The sequence below is a fragment of the Mercenaria mercenaria genome, chromosome 11, assembly GCF_021730395.1.
Source record: "Mercenaria mercenaria strain notata chromosome 11, MADL_Memer_1, whole genome shotgun sequence".
Lineage (NCBI taxonomy): Eukaryota > Metazoa > Mollusca > Bivalvia > Venerida > Veneridae > Mercenaria > Mercenaria mercenaria.
In genome coordinates, this window is record NC_069371.1 from 58,590,175 (window position 1) to 58,608,363 (window position 18,189).

The window sequence follows — 18,189 nt, forward strand, 5'->3', positions numbered from 1 at the left end:
AGAAATGTCTAGATGAGCTCTTGCCGCTGATAACAAACATCATAAATACATCAATGGAATTAGGTTATGTACCAAAAGAGTTTAAAAGTGCTAGGATAAGACCCCTGCTTAAGAAACCAGGTCTTGAACCAAACATTCTCAAAACTACAGGCCTGTATCTAACCTCCCTTTCATTTCAAAAATCTTAGAAAAGGTAGTAGATGCGCGTCTTGAGCGGCACTTGAGTGAAAATGAGCTACATGAGGGACTGCAGTCTGCTTACAGAAAGTTTCATTCAACTGAGTCGGCTTTGATAAAGGTACAGAATGACATCCTCACATCTCTCGATCAAAATTCTGTAACAGTCCTCGTGCTACTCGATCTTTCTGCGGCTTTCGACACGATTGATCACCAAACACTGTTACACCGGCTCGAACATCATTTTGGAGTCACACACAAAGCACTTGCATGGATGTCATCATATCTTAGTGACCGCTATCAAACTGTATGCGTTGATGGTGAGTTGTCGACGCCTACGTTGATGAAATACAGTGTGCCCCAGGGATCAGTGCTTGGTCCAAAGAACTATATCATGTACACTAAACCCGTGGGTGCCATATGCAGACGTCATGGACTTCTTCATCATTTCTACGCTGATGACTCTCAATTATACCTATCTTTAAGCCGATAGAGGCTGTGGCCAGAAGTGAAGCTTTGCGCCGCATTGAGAGCTGTCTGACTGAAATTGTCTCGTGGATGAATTCCAACATGCTGAAGCTCAATGCTGACAAAACTGAGGTAATGCTATTGACATCAAAGCGTAACTCCAAGTACATTGATGACGTTTTCTGTGAAGGTCGGTGATTCTGTGATAAAATCCACGAAATGTGTTAGGAATCTTGGAGCAGTATTTGACAGCGTATGGATATGGAACAACAAGTCAACTCGGTGTGCCGGGCTGGATATGCACAACTTCGCAGAATAGGTCACATCAGACGGTATCTTACCAGTGATGCCACAAAAACCCTTATAAACAGCCTGGTTACTTCACGGTTAGACTACTGTAATGCCTTGTTAAGTGGTATACCAAACAGCACACTTAACAAGTTGCAACATGTCCAGAACACTGCAGCTCGCGTAATCACTAAGACGCCCCGTCGCAATCATATAACACCGGTTCTGAAGGAGCTTCACTGGTTGCCAGTGAAATACAGGGTGCAGTACAAGGTTCTGACCCACACCTTTAAGGCGTTACACAATCAGTCCCCTGCCTATATTAGGGATATGCTAGAAGTGTATAAACCGTCAGGACCCTAAGATCGCAAGACACGCTGTCACTGGTTATGCCAAATCTAATACCATGATGTATGGCAATCGCAGCTTTTCGTGCACTGCTCCAAAGCTTTGGAACTCTCTTCCTGTCAAAATCAGGGAAGCTGACACGCTAGCTGCTTTCAAAAGCCTGCTCAAAACCCACTTTTTTGTACAATATTTTGTTAACTGACCGATACATTTATTTTTTTTATCTTGTTTTTTTTAAATTATACTTGTTTTCATTCATGATTTTTGTTAATGTGGAATGCATTATCTTTGTATACGTATTTGTTTGTATTTTTGCAATTTATTCTGTAAAGCACTTTTGAACGTGTACAAGTGCATGAAAAGAGTGCTATATAAATGTGGTATAATAATAATAATAATAATAAAAAAGTCCAAAAGACAAATCACAGTCAGTTATGCATGCCTCTTCAAAACAGCTAAAACATCCACCTGAATATAAAATATGAAGTTTTCAAGTCCACTAAATCGAAATAAAAAAGGGAAAATGTTAGCTCTACTTCGTAAGAGCTAGAATCATAATCACTTCATGCAAAACAAATATAATTATATCCAAGATCCAGATATCTTCCCTGACCTCACAAAAAGTTTAAAACTTTGGTTCAATGCAATTCTAAAAATTAAATGTTGTTTTTTTAACAAAAACTCAGCAACCGTTAATGTAAGCTTAAGTTTAAAATATTTTACTCGCGTTGCAGATCCTTTTGTGTAAGGTATTTGAAACTGGCTCTATCTAACCTTGCCAAAGTATCAAATTACATGAACAGAGTGTATCTGGAGAATGCGTGACTAATTGACAACATGTGTAGAGAAGACCCTAGGTTATAAACTTTGACGAGTACATGTACAATGCATATTGATTTCCTGTGTAAAATTTAACATCATTATTATTATCATTAATCATTATTATTTTGATTATGAAAGTAGACCGTCTTTGATATGATATTTAATATCCAGATGAAATATTTTTATCAGTTTTACGCATTTTCAAGAATGTGAGAACAAGTAATTATTCTATATTATATGAATAATAATTCTACACCAAATAGTTGTTTAACTTTTTTTTTGTTGGATTTAACGTCGCACCAACACATGATAGGTCATATGGTGACTTTCCAGCTTTAATGGTGGAGGAAGACCCCAGGTGACCCTCAGTGCATTATTTCATCACGAGCGGGCACCTGGGTAGAACCACCGACCTTCCGTAAGCCAGCTGGATGGCTTCCTCAAGAATTCAATGCCCCGAGTGAGTTGTTTAACTTAGAACAGCATTTCATTCTCTTATCAGTCCGACCAGAATCCAACGTCGTATAGACATCTAAATCTAACGTCGACTAGACCAGAATCCAACGTCATATAGACAACTAAATCTAACGTCGACTACACGTTGTGAATATGACTTTGAACAGACGTTGTATTTATGTCGCTGACGTTGTTTCGACGTCACGTGTTTGCTGGGGTCAGTTTAATGATTTCTGGCAAAAAGGCATTTAAAATCAACAACACTTTAAGAAAATTTTAATCTTACTCTAATAAATGTTCCTATTCCTTTCAATCCATGCAATATTTTCAGTTATAAAAAGAAACAAACAGAAAAAACAGCACATGTCATTTAGATATCGGCCATATTGGAATGCCCTTGTGACGTCACACCAAGTTATTTGTCACATCACGTGACTTTTTAGTTGATTCAGAATGAAATTATGCTAATAATTCATCTTTTCTCTGCATAATTCATATCATCTTCTTCCAAGAAAAAATTTAAAATGAAAGTAAAAAGTTTTTCCACAGTTTGCACATGTGTGGTGATAGATCTCGCGAGATATAAGTCAAATCTAAACATGGTGACGGGTCAAGGGAAGGGACGGCTCAAGGGCTTCCGACTATAATATATTAGGGCATTGAATTTTTAGCTTACCTGTCACAAAGTGACAAGGTGAGCTTTTGTGATCGCGCAGTGTCCGTCGTCCGTCGTCCGTCCGTGCGTCCGTCCGTAAACTTTTTGCTTGTGACCACTCTAGAGGTCACATTTTTCATGGGATCTTTATGAAGATTGGTCAGAATGTTCATCTTGATGATATCTAGGTCAAGTTCGAAACTGGGTCACGTGCGGTCAAAAACTAGGTCAGTAGGTCTAAAAATAGAAAAACCTTGTGACCACTCTAGAGGTCACATTTTTCATGTGATCTTCATGAAAGTTGGTCAGAATGTTCATCTTGATGATATCTAGGTCAATTTCGAAACTGAGTCACGTGCGGTCAAAAACTAGGTCAGTAGGTCTAAAAATAAAAAAACCTTGTGACCACTCTAGAGGTCACATTTTTCATGGGATCTTCATGAAAGTTGGTCAGAATGTTCATCTTGATCATATCTAGGTCAAGTTCGAAACTGGGTCACGTGTGTTTAAAAACTAGGTCAGTAGGTCTAAAAATAGAAAAACCTTGTGACCACTCTAGAGGTCACATTGTTCATGGGATCTTCATGAAAGTTGGTCAGATTGTTCATCTTGATGATATCTAGGTCAAGTTCGAAACTGGGTCACGTGCGGTCAAAAACTAGGTCAGTAGGTCTAAAAATAGAAAAACCTTGTGACCACTCTAGAGGTCACATTTTTCATGGGGTCTTCATGAAAGTTGGTCAGAATGTTCACCTTGATGATATCTAGGTCAAGTTCGAAACTGGGTCACGTGCGGTCAAAAACTAGGTCAGTAGGTCTAAAAATAGAAAAACATTGTGACCACTCTAGAGGTCACATTTTTCATGTGATCTTTATGAAAGTTGGTCAGAATGTTCATCTTGATGATATCTAGGTCAGATTCGAAACTGGGTCACGTGCCTTCAAAAACTAGGTCAGTAGGTCTAAAAATAGAAAAACCTTGTGACCACTCTAGAGGTCACATTTTTCATGGGATCTTCATGAAAGTTGGTCAGAATGTTCATCTTGATGATATCTAGGTCAAGTTCGAAACTGGGTTACGTGCGGTCAAAAACTAGGTCAGCAGGTCTAAATATAGAAAAACCTTGTGACCACTGTAGAGGTCACATTTTTCATGGGATCTTCATGAAAGTTAGTCAGAATGTTCAACTTGATGATATCTAGGTCAAGTTCGAAACTGGGTTACGTGCGGTCAAAAACTAGGTCAGTAGGTCTAAATATAGAAAAACCTTGTGACCACTCTAGAGGTCACATTTTTCATGGGATCTTTATGGAAGTTGGTCAGAATGTTCATCTTGATGATATCTAGGTCAAGTTCGAAACTTGGTCACGTGCCTTCAAAAACTAGGTCAGTAGGTCTAAAAATAGAAAAACCTTGTGACCACTCTAGAGGTCACATTTTTCATGGGATCTTCATGAAAGTTGGTCAGAATGTTCATCTTGATGATATCTAGGTCAAGTTCGAAAATGGTCACGTGCGGTCAAAAACTAGGTCAGTAGGTCTAAAAATGAAAACCTTGTGACCACTCTAGAGGTCACATTTTTCTGGATCTTTATGAAAGTTGGTCAAATGTTCACTTGAGATTCTGGTCAAATTCGAAACGGTCACGTGCCTTAAAAAACTAGGTCAGTGGGTCTAAAAATAAAAAACATTGTGACCACTCTAGGGGTCACATTTTTCAGGGGATTTTCATAAATTTGGTAAAAAACGATGTCATCCCAAAAAAAGGGTCAGTGGGAAGAGGTGAGCGATTCAGGACCATCAGGGCCCCTCTTGTTCATATGGGAAACCACCAGCGGGTTTTCATCCGGGGCTTACATCCGCGGGCTAGGGAATTTGGTGATTCTACCTGGTGCCCGCTTGTATGAAAAAATGCACGGAGGGAACCGGGGTCTTTCCTACCCTCAAAGCTGGAAATCCCATAACCTAGACTTTATAATTGTTTCGGTGCCACTTAAACAAAAAATAAAAAAAATATGACTATTACACAACGTTGTTATTTTGAGACACCAACGTGAATTTAATAGCACCATGTTCCCCATCGAAAAAAAGCCCTTTAAAATTTAACAGATAATTACTTTTAAACATATTTTAAAAATTTCTTTAAAAGAAATTTCACATAGCAAAACTGCTTGTTAATTTACAAACACACAATTTGGTTATTCCTGTGCAGAAAAATTCACCACTTTTGGCTCCGCAAGACATATTACCATTTCGGCCTAAATGGTTAAAAAGAAACAACTAGAGGAAACACGCCCGGGGGAAATTTTTACGCCCAATGTATAAACCGTTGTGAAAATAGTGTTAAAACACAGTTTTCTAAAAATTATTTCTTAATTAAAGCCTTTGGGTTTTCAAGTGTAAAATGAAAAAATGCGACTCAATTCCCCCTTTTTTAGTCATTTCAGTATGATATTGTACCCTCCCAATGGGCCCTATCACCATTTCCCTATATCTTAAAAAAAGAAATCAATGTAGTCTGCATGAAAAGCTATGTTATATCTGACAGGTGCAGATGTCACAGCATGAATTTCATCTTTCTACTTTATATGCAAAATAAAATCCAGCCATTAAAATCCCTGTGTTACTGTGGTTAGCAAGCAACTTGAACATGTTGAACTTACCCTTGTCTTGAGAACTCTTTTATTCCACAGACAATATGGTTTAGAACAGTCTTCCTTAAACTGTGTGCACAGTCTAGCTCTGGTATTAAAATGATGCAGGGGAAAATTTTGAATCCTTTATATTATTGTAGAACCACATTTCTCATTTTTTCTCACCTGCACATAGTGACAAAGGGGAGCTTTTGTGATCACGGGAGCGCCGTCGCCGTGCGTCCCCCATCCGTCCGTCCGTCCTAAACTTTGCTTGTGACCACCTAAGGTCACATTTTTTTGGGATCTTTATGAAAGTTGGCAAAATGTTCATCTTGATATATCTGGGCAGTTGAAACTGGGGCACGGCCATCAAAAACTGGGCAGAGTCTAAAAAAAGAAAAACCTTGTGACCTCTCTAGAGCCATTATTTCAAAAGATCTTTCATGAAAATTGTCAAAGTTCATCTTGATGAACTAGGCAAGTTTGAAACTGGGTCACATGTAGTCAAAAACTAGCAGTAGTCTAAAAATAGAAAAACCTTGTGACCTCTCTGAGGCCAATATTCTAAATCTTCAGAAAAAATTTGGCAGAACTTCACCTGATAATCTAGGTCAATTTTAAAGTGGGCACGTGGGCCCTCAAAAACTAGGCCCGTAGGGCAATAATAGAAAAACCTTTTTGGGCCCCCTAAAGGCCAATTTTTCATGGGGTCTTAGAAATTTCTAATGTTCACTTGATGAAATCCTAGGGCAAGTTTTGAAACTGGGCACGTGCGTTCAAAACTAGGTCAGTAGGTCTAAAAAAAAAAACCTTGACCTCCTAAGGGCCTAATTCATGAACTTCATGAAAAAAGGTCAAATGTTCGCCTTGATGATATCTAGGTCAATCGAAAGTGGGTCAAGTGCCCCAAAAACTAGGTCAGGTCAAATAATAAAAAAACCTTGTGACCTCTCTAGGGCCATATTTTTATGGGATCTGTATGAAAGTTGTCTGAATGTTCATCTTGATGATATCTAGGTCAAGTTCGAAAGTGGTCACGTGCCTTCAAAAACTAGGTCAGTAGGTCAATAATAGAAAAACCTTGTGACCTCTCTAGAGGCCATACTTTTGAATGGATCTCCATAAAAATTGGTCAGAATTCATCTTGATGAAAATCTAGGTCAGGTTTGAAACGGGGTCACTGCCTTCAAAAAGTAGGTCAGTAGGTAAAATTTATGAAAAACGTTGTGACCTCTCTAGAGGCCATACTTTTCATGGGATCTGTATGAAAGTTGGTCTGAATGATCATCTTGATGATATCTAGGTCAAGTTTGAAACTGGTCAACTGCGGCCCAAAAACTAGGTCAGTAGGTCTAAAATTAGAAAAATTTTTTGACCCTCTAGAGGCCATATTTTCAATGGATCTTCATGAAAATTGATTTTGAGGGGTTTCATCTTGATGATTACTAGGTCAGTTTCGAAACTGGGTCTTGTGCGGTCAAAAACTAGGCTAGTAGGTATAAAAATAGAAAAACCTTATGACCTCTCTAGAGGCCATATTTTTCATGAGATCTTCATGAAAATTAGTGAGAATGTTCACCTTGATGATATCTAGTTAAAGTTCAAAACAGGCTCATGTACCTTCAAAAACTAGGTCAATAGGTCAAATAATAGAAAAACCTTGTGACCTCTCTAGAGACCATATTTTTCAATGTATCTTCATGAAAATTGGTCATAATTTTTATCTTGATAATATCTAGGTCAAGTTCAAAACTGGGTCACATGAGCTCAAAAACTAGGTCACTATGTCAAATAATAGAAAAAACGACGTCATACTCAAAACTGGGTCATGTGGGAAGAGGTGAGCGATTCAGGACCATCATGGTCCTCTTTTTTTTCATATGTTTGCTAACCCGAGTTACTGCTATATAAATTTGGTATAATATCACAATATAATGTGTATGCCAGGTTTGGATTCATGTAACACATAAAAATTGTTATAAGATGTCACAGTCCACTTTTTATACCCTCACCTTTTTAAATTGGAAGGTGGGGAATGTGGATATAATGTTAGCCCTGTCTGTATTTTTCCGTCCTCCTATAAAGAAAATCATGTCAGGCTTATAACCACCATAACAAGGTGATGTTTTAGGTTTAAGACCCATACACCTACCTTTAAGGTCAAGGTCATACTCAGAGGTCAAAGATTTAAGGCAGTTTTTCTTGTCTGCTCTATAACTTTTTAGCTCACCTGTCACAAAGTGACAAGGTGAGCTTTGTGATCGCGCGGTGTCCTCGTCGTGGGGGCGCCCGTCCTAAACTTTGCTTGGACCACTCTAGAGGTCACTTTTTTTCAGGGGATTTTTATGAAAGTTTGGTTAAATGTTCATAAAAAGGGAATCTAGGTCAGTTCGAAACGGGGGTCAGTGGGGTCAAAAACTGGGTCAGTAGGTCAAAAAATAAAAAAAACCTTGTGACCACCTAGGGTCAAAATTTTTCACAAGATCTTCTTTAAAAATTGGTCAAAGGTTAAATTTTGGAGATATCTAGGTCAATTTAAAACGGGTTTCAGGGCCCCATCAAAAACTGGTAAGTAGGTCAAAAAAATAAAAAACCTTGTGCCTCTCAGGGGCCATTTATTTCACAAGATCTTCATGAAAAATTGGTCAGAACTTTCCCCGGGGGATGAATATTAGGTCAAATTTTGAAACTGGGTCAGTGCCAAACTAAAACTAGGTCAGTAGGCCCAAATTTAATAGAAAAACCGGGTGACCTCTCAAAAAGGCCATTTTTTTTTAAAGGGATCTGTATGAAATTTTGGTCGAATGTTCATCTTGATGATATCAAGGTCAAGTTCGAAAGGGGGTAAATGTGCCATCAAAAACGGGAAAAGTAGGTCAAAAAATAAAAAAACCCTTTGGTGACCTTTCTAGGGGCCATATTTTTCACAAAGATCTTCGAAAATTGGTAGAACGTTCACCTTGTGATATCTGGGTTAAAATTTTAAAACGGGGGTCAGGGGCCCAAACAAAAACTAGGTCAGAAGGCAAAAAATAAAAAAAACCCTTGTGACCTCTCAAAAGGGCCCCATTTTTTTTAAAGGGTTTCTGTAGGGGAAAGGGTTGGTTGAATTTTTAAATCTTGATGATATCAAGGTAAAGGGTTCCCAAACTGGTCCCCTGCGGTAAAAAACGGGGTTAAAGTTTTTTCCTAAAAATGGGGAAAAACCTTGGGGGGGGAAAAACCCTTCTCAAAGGGGCCCAAAATTTTATTTCAGGGAATCTTCATAAAAATTTGGTAAATTTTCCCACCTTGATGATACCCTGGGCAAGTTCAAAAGTGGGTCATGTGCCTTAAAAAAACGGGTTTCATATCAAATAAAAAAAACCTTGTGACCCCCTTAGAGGCCAAAATATTCGGGGGATTTTGTAAAAAAAATTGGTCTGAATGTTCATTTTAAAGATCCCCCGGTAAATTTTCAAAGGGGGGTCAGGTGCCATCAAAAGCTAGGTCAGTGGGTTCAAAAAATAGAAAAACCCTTTCACCTCCTAAAGGCCTATTTTTCAGGGGATCTGTAGGAAAAGGGGGTCTGATTGTTTATTTTGGGGAAATATCAAAGGGCCAAGTTTGAAACGGGGCCCATGGCGGTCAAAAACGGGGTCAGAAAGGTCAAAAAATAAAAAAAACCTTTTTCACCTCTCTAGGGGCCAAAGGGGGTGAAGGGGATCCCCAAAAAAAATTGGTCAGAATGTTCCCTTGTTTTAAATCAGGTAAAGGGTTTTGAAACTGGGTCACGTGCCTTACAAAACAAAGGTCAAATTTTAAAAAAAAACCTTTGGGTGACCTCTCAAAGGGGCCCAAATTTTTTTCCATGGGATTTTTATGAAAGGGTCTGAAGGGTTCATCTTGATGAATCTGGGTCAAATTTGAAACGGGGTTTCAACTGCGGTCAAAAACTAGGTCAGAAGGTCTAAATTTTAAAAATCTTTTGACCTCTCTAGGGGCCCATTTTTTTCAATGGTTCTTCAAAAAATTTTTTGACTAAATTTTTCCCCTTTGAGGATTTTTTGATAAATTTTCAAAACGGGGAAAAAGTACCTTCGAAAACTAGGTCTTTGGGTCAGATAATGGGAAAAACCCCTTGGGGACCCTCTAGAGCCCAATTTTTTTCCCGGGGATCTTCAAAAAATTTGGGGTCAGAATTTTATCTTGTTTAATTTTTCTAGGTCAAGCCCCTTTTTGGGTCACATGGCTCAAAACTAGGTCACTAGGGCAAAAAAAAAAAAACGGGGCCTTCAAAACGGGGGCAGGTGGGAAGGGGTTGACGACGGGAAACCTCAGGGCCCCCCCCCCCTTTTTGGTTTTTGTATGCATCCCAGGGGTTTAAAATAACAAAAATTTTCACCTTAAAAAATTGTGGGTATGTTCAAGACTCAAAACCCCTCCCCTTAAAAGGTCAAGTACACCAATGTAAAAAGTTTTAAAATGCCCCTTTTCCCCAGTTCACTCAGAATTTTCTATGGATGCATGGATATTGGGATGACTGGACACAAAAAATTTGCCAAAACAAAAGATGACATGTCGGTTCTAGAATTCCCCCTCCCAAAAAAAGGTAAGTACATTAGGAAAAATATTTTAAAGATAAAAAAAATTTTTCTCCCCCAGTTATATATTTATTAAATTTATTTTAAAAATTTTAAAAAACCAAATTAAACCTTTAATTAAAATTTTATTTTTTCATAAAAAAACCTTTCCCCTATTACAAAAAAATAAAAAATCTTCCAAAAACCCCCCAAAATTCCCCCCCAACCCCCTTTCTTTCCCCCCCAATCAAAAATTTTTAAAATTTTTTAAAATTTTCCCAAAATTTTTTTAAAAATAAACCCCTTCCAAAATTAAATTTTTTAAAACCCCAAAAAACCCAACAAAACCCCCCCACCCCAACCCCAAAAAAAAAACCAAAAAATTCCCCCCCCAAAAAACCCCCCCCCAAAAAAACCCAACCCCCCAACCCCCCCCCCAAAAAAAAAAAACCCCCCCCCCACCCCCAAAACCCCCCCCCCCCCCCCCCCCCCAAAAAAATTTTAAATAAATTTTTTTTTTTAAACCCCCATTTTTTTTCCCCCCCCCCCCCATTTTTATTCACCCCCGGTTTTGGATTCCCCCCCCCCCCCCCCCCTTTTTTTCCCCCCCCCTTTGGTTTTTTTTCCCCCCCCTTTTTTTCCCCGCCTATTTTTTGTCCCATTTGTTTTTTTCCCTCCCCCCCCCTTGATTGTTCTTTTTCCCCCCCCTTTTTTTTTTGTGCAAAAAACAAGGGAAAAAAAAAACCCGGGTTTTGAATTTTCTCCCCTCCGGGTTTTTTTCCCCCCCCCGAAATAAACAATTTTTTTTGTGCATTTAACAAGGAACAAAAAACCAACTGGTTTTTTTTTTTCCCCCCCTGGTTGTTTTTTGGACCCCCCGGCTTTTATTTATTTTTCCGGTCCGTCCATTCATCCGTTTTCCGTCCGTATGGGGTTAACCAAATGGGAAAAACTTTTCTCTACATCAAAAACCTCTAACTAAAATGACTTGATACTAATGAAAGATTTTTATCCTGTGCCCCATTCCTCATCGTCAGCCCTCCCCCTGCCCCAATTGCCCTTTTACCTTGAACTTGCCCTCTTTTTGGGGGAATTTAAAGGCTGTTTTGGGGTATCGGCAAGGATGCCACCGGGGTTTTGTTTTTTTCCTCTCCTTTTTTTTTTTTTTTTGTGTGCAAAAAAAAAACCAACCATTTTGGTTTTTTTCCCGCCCGGGTTTGGGTTTTTTTCCCCCCCGGGTTGGTTTTCCCCCCCCCCCCCCCCCCCCCCCCCCCCCCCCCCCCCCCCCCCCCCCCCCCCCCCCGGGGTTGGGTTTTTTTTTTCCCACCCGGTTTTTTTTTTTTTCCCGCCCTGGTTGGTTTATTCCCCCCTATTTTTTTGGCCAGTTTTTTTTTTCTCCCCCCCTTGATTGTTTTTTTTCTCCCCCTATTTTTTTTGTCCCTAAACAAGGGAAAAAAAAAAACAACGGGTTGAATTTTTTTTTCCCCCTCCTGGTTTTTTTTTCCCCCCCCCCCCCCCCCCCCCCCCCCCCCCCCCCCCCCCCCCCCCAAAATTAACTAAGTTTTTGGGGCCTTTAAAACCAAGGAAAAAAAAAACCCAAAACTGGTTGTTTTTACCTACCCCTTTTTTGGGGTTTTTTTTTGGGCCCCCGGAAAAATAATAGGGGTTTTTTGTTTCCGGGCCCCGTCCATTCACCCCGTTTGCCCCCCCCCCCCCGCCGTACGGGGGTTAAACCAAAGGGGACACGTTTGTCTATAAATCGGGCCCCCTTTAACTAAAAATGACCCTTGTACAATGCGAGGGCCCCTGTGCCCAAATTCCCCATCTTCAGACATAACCCGGGACCTCATTTTGACCTTGATCTTGAACTTGACCCCTTTTTGGGACTTATGCTGCTTTTATGGGCAAGGATGCCCCCGGGGGTTGATTTTTTCTTTTCCTTTTTTTTTTCTTTTTGTGTGAAAAAAAAAAACCAAAACCAAATTGGGTTTTTTTTCCCCCCCCCGGGTTTTGGTTTAGTACAAAGTAAAGGGGGGAAAAAAACTGACTTTTGGGTTTTTTTTTCCCCTTTTTAAAATGTGTAATCTGCATGTCTGAATAATTGACAAAGTTGGTTTTTTCCCCCTTTGGGTTTGGGTGTATATCTGCATTTTTTGAAAAATACATGGTAAAGGGGGGAAGAAATTGCCCCATTTGGGTTTTTTCCCCCCTGGTTTTGTAAAATCTTATTTGAATAATACCCCGTAAAGGGGGGAAAAAAAAATTGACCATTGGTTTTTTCCCCCCCAAGAATTTGTATATCTGCATGTTGAATAATATATAGTAAAGGGGGGAAAGAAATAAAACTATTTGGGTTTTTTCCCCCCCTGGTATATTTGTATCTGCATTTCTGAAAAATTATCTTTAAAGGGGGGAAAAACTATATTTGGGTTTTTTCCCCTCTGGTAGTGTATATCTCATGTTTTGAATAATTTTGGGTTTAAGGGGAAAAAATTTGGGGCCATTTGGGTTTTTCCCCCCCTCCGGGTTATGTGTATTTTCTGCATGTCTGAATAAATAATGGTAAAGGGGGGGGAAGAAAATTGACCATTGGTTTTTTTCCCCCCGGGTCCCTGCTTATTTTGCATGTCTAAATAATACATGGGAAGGGGGGAAGAAATTGACCCCAGTTGGTTTTTTCCCCCCCCGGGTATTTGTATATATGATGTCGGAAAATTTATAGGGTAAAGGGGGAAGAAAATTTACCAGTTGGTTTTTTCCCCCCCTTGGAATGTGTTTTCTGCAGTCGTCGGGAAAAAAAAAATTAAACCAAGGGGGCCGGGGGGAAAGGGAAATTTGACCAGTTGGTTTTTTCCCCCCCCCCCCCCCCCCTGGTATTTGCCTTTTCTGCCTGTCTGAAAAAAAACACAGTAAAAGGGGGAAGAAATTGCCCAAATTGGTTCTTTCCCCCTGGTTTTTGGGTCTTTTCTGCCTTTTTCTGAATTTTCACGGTAAAGGGGGGGGGAAAAAATTTGGGCCATTTGGGGTTTTTTTCCCCCCCCTGGTATTTGCCCTACGCCTGTCTAATGATAAAAACGGTGAAGGGGGAAAAAAATTTTTGACCATTGGTTTTTTCCCCCCCCGGTTTTGTCAAACTGCCTGTCTGAATTTTTACAGGGTTTAAAAGGGGAAGAAATTTGACCATTTGGGTTTTTTTCCCCCCCGGGTTTTTGTTTTATCTGCCTGTCTGAAGGGAACACGGTGAAGGGGGAAGAAATTGCCCCATTTGGTTTTTCCCCCCCTTTTTTTGTCAAATCTGCCTGTCTGAATGATAAAAGGTTTAAAGGGGGAAGAAATTGACCAGTTGGTTTTTTTCCCCCCCGGGTTTTTGTCTATCTGCCTGTTAATAATTTACGGTAAAGGGGGGGGAAGAAATTTGGTATGTTTAATTGCATGCCCTAAATTAATACCGAGCGGGGCTGTTACCCCGGGTTTTAAAATTAAATTTGGAAGTTTTTTTTTTTCTTTTAGGTTTTCGGGTTTCCCTTTGGCCCAAAAATTAATTTTCAAAAAAATTTTTGTGAAGGGGTCGGGCTTCATTGTATGACAAAAAAAGGGAGGGCAGATGGAATTAGGGCCCCACTTGCGGTCATGGCAGAGGAGATAGTATTTACACAGAGTGATTGTGATAAAGAGGATAAAACACTTACTATACCATTTGAAGACTTGATAGACATAAAGAAATCCACAACTGGGCTTGTTTTTGGGGCTATTTTTATTGGGAACCAAAAAAAAACGAAAAAATCTGGTTTTCATCTTTAAATATCGTGGGAAAAGGGGGGGGGTTTTTGTGCCCTGAAACATTTCTGGCAAGCCCAACTTTTTCAGAAAAGTGGCGACAAATTGAAAAATCCAAAAGATGCGAGGACTAAAATGGGACAGAAATTGCTTGCAATAGTTAAAGACTCTGAGGATACATTTTCAAAAAACTGCAGTACAACGTTTTATCCCAAGGGGAAACCCGATAGATGGTTTCAATTTGGCACAAGTCCCGTCTTACAATTTAACCCTTTATGTAGTGAAAAAAAATTTTTGAGGATATTGCAGCCCGTTTTGGGAGGGGGGGGGTTTCCCCCCACAATAAAAAGGGTATTGATCCCTTGTTTTTAAAAAAATAGACATTCCCGAAATGTTTGGGGTATGAGGTCTTGTTTACCCAAAACTTGAAACAGGCAAAAGCTAATACCAAAACAGGTTTTTGGGAAATTTTTGGGAAATTTTAAAAGATGGGTTTTAACCCCTTCTAAATCTAAAAAGAAGATAGAGTTTCACTTCCGTTGGGCAGATGTTTCACAGCTGCGTGTAGTAACTCCATGGGAGCTAATGGCAATTAAATACCAGATTGGGAAACCAGACTTGATATACAGTCTTGTCAGTGCAAAAAATGGCACCATCTTGGGGGCTGCTGGTTTTGGGGGGTTTTTTTCCCCAAAATACAAGCTAAAAAAAATACCCCCCCCTTTTAACTATAATTTGTACCAAACATAAGACTTGGAAAAAAAAAGTCCTTGTTTTACAATGGGAATTTTTATTTTGAGTATTCATGAAACATGAAAAAATTTATTATTAATTTTAAAAACTTCCATTTCGCCCCCCTTTGTCAAAAAACTAAAATTTCAGTAAAAAGAAAGGTTTCCCCCAACTTTAAAATTTAAAATTGGGGCGTTTTTTTTCCCTGGAAAATTTATGCCAAATCCCATTTTTGGGGGAACCCTTTGAAAAAAAAATTTCTTCAGCATATAGGAATTGTAGAATTTCCCTATATATGCCCGCTCTTGTTTTAACAGAGAAACCCGAATAGTGAACAGGAAAAGTTCGTACATGAGTGTCAAAAAAGGGTTTGTCCCAAAAGTTTTTGTTTTTTTGGGAATTTTACTGTGTTTTTTGGGAGGGGTAACCTTTTAATAAAATCATCAAATTTGGCCCCAAAATTTCAAAATGCTGTCTTTTCCCCACACATGTTAATGTACCAGGTGGGGAGGGGAGTTTAAAAATTTTTCAATTTCCCGTGTTTTCCCTTTTGGGCCCCCTCTGCCCAAAAAGTTCCTGTTTTAAGGGGGTTGCCCCAAAAATTTCCATCCTTCTCTTTTGTGTTGGGTTTGCATAAGGGGGACACTAATTTAGTTTTTGAAAATTTTGCTAACCTGTATTTTTACTGCAAAAGGGGTTTAAAGGGATTCTACTTTAGGATCAAAATTTTTTTCTACAATGTAGAAATTGATTAAACTCTGATTTTTCCCCCCCGGAAGATACTAAGAAAAAATTTAGCGGGGAAAAAAAGGGTGGGGGCATGTGCTTTAAATTTTTTTCTTTGACTTATTTTTAAAAAATTTTTACTTAAAGCAATTTTTTCATAAAGGGATCCCATGGGAAAAAAAAGCGTTTCCCTAACATTTTTACAGTAAAACATTTTTTTTAAAAATGTAATTTTTATTTAAACTTCTCCCCAGTCGTAAATAAACAAAGGGCCCATAATATTGGGGAAAAAAAAATATTTTAGGGCTTTGTACTTATTTTTGAGATATTTGGGTTTATTAAAAAGTGAAAATAAACCCATTTCAAGCTAATTTTAAAACATTATTTTTAATTATTTAGGTGTAAAATGTTTTAATTCATATTTTAAAATTTATAAACTTAAAATCAGTGGGATTTTAAACATTTACTCCTAGGCGTCCCGAATTCACAAACTGATTTGTTTCCCCTTGCCCAACCAGGCATTCCCGGTTTTTCTTCGGGTTTTTGGGTAAATGACGTTACGGGCCCAAAACCCCCCCGGTTAATCAAAAATGCAGAATACTTAAGCAACGTTTTAAATCATTGTTCTGACAAAACTGAACTTTTTCGGTCAAAGTTTTCTACGATGGTTTAAATTTTCCAACCTGTGTTTTTCTGCAAAGGGGGTTTAAAAAAACCCGTTAACCCCCATAGTTCTGACATCAGACAATCTGAAATTTTTTTATTTAAAAACTACAGATTTGGGTTTAAAAAAAATTTAGTCTGAACTTTTCCCAAACAGTGATTTTCCAAAAGACTGCTTTTTTTAAAATTTTTGGGTTGTTGTTTGTTTTAAAATTGTAGAAATTTTTTTGGGTCATTTAGGGAGTTTTTTTAGGGGCCCAAATACTGACCCTTTACATTGTTGTTGTTTGGGGCCCCAAAGTTCAAGTCTTGGTTATTAATTGCCGGTTCTCAAGAGGTGATGATTGTTTTGAAAAAACATGATTTTATAAGATCTAAAAATATATAGGTGTCCATTTCGCTGAAAATAATTTCAGAACTTTTGAGAAAAGCATGTCACAAAAATTTGGGCTCTACTTCCCTTAACACAAGTGGGCAAAGTGAGGGGTTTTTTGCTCGTGATTTTTTCATCCATCCAAAATTTCTTTTGAACCCAAAAGAGACCCCATTTTGCAATCGATTTTTAAACAATTTGCACACAACTTGTAGGGGATACTATCTCTTTCCTTTTCCCATTTGATTTGATACAAACTTGCAAAATTCTTTAACAAAATTGTCATGGGGTTCCTTTATGAATCCAAACAGATCCAAACACAGCCCCCGATTGATCTCTGAAAGGGTAAAAATTTTTTTAAATTTTTTTCCCTTTTGGGAACACGATAAAAATGACATTTTTCATTCAGTTTTAAAAAACACTTATACAAGCTTAAGTAACAATAAATCTCGGTTTTTTTATCCCAAAACCGGCAAAATTCCATTTGGGTTTTTGGTTAAATGCCCCTGAAAAGGGCAAAAAATTTTTTATTTTTGCCCTTTCAGCCCCTTGGGGGTTTATTTATGCTTTGTTTGATTTCATACTTTTCACAGAATGTTTATCCTTTTATGTTTTAAAAATGGGTCTGTAGGGTCAAAAACTATGTCACCAGGGCAAATCAAAAGGGGAAAGGGTTTTTTAACGTCCTAGAGGCCACAGTTTTTGGGCCCCATCTTCATGAAAATTGGGGCGAAAATTTTGGGCTTGATGTTCCTATGCCAGGTTTTAAAAATTGGGTCATTTGGGGGCAAAAAAATAGGACATTTCCGAAATCGAAAGAAAAACTTGTTAACACGGGGAAGCCACATTTATGACCCTACTTCATGAAACTTGGTCAGAATGTTAATTTTTGAGATTCCTAAGGGGGCCCAAGGTTTAAAAATTGGGGCGTATGGCACCGTTTTAGTCAAAAACTAGGTCCAAAACGCTTAAAATCAAAGGAAAAAATTGAGGCTGTATTTATGACCCTATCTTCGTGAAACTTAGTAAGAATCTTTATCTTGATGATTCCTTAGTCTGAGTAAGGCCACGTTTAATAGGTGAGTGATATAGGGTTATCTGGGCCCTCTTTTAGAAGGGTTCCGGGTTTCCCTTTGGGAAAAACCTGTAATCTGAATGCGTTTTCTAATTTTTTTTCAAATTTCTTGAAGTAAGGGTTTTAAAATTTTTGCTTTTGGGGTGTAGGGGGGATTTTATTTCAGATGAAGGAGCCATTTTTTGGGAACCCGCAAGCCTGTGAAACCCCCCAGTTTTTCTTTGGAGTTTTACCAACTTCAAAATTTACCAATCACAAACAAGTTGTGACTGAAAATGAGGCAGTGATATCAGCAAGGGTTTGTGGGATAAAATCATTTCCCCTTGGGTGTTTTAAAAGGAGGAGTCTGTACAAAAAGACAACTTGTTTTTTTGACCACAACTGTAGATAAGCCCAAACAGAGACTGAAAGATGCAGAAAAGGGATAAAA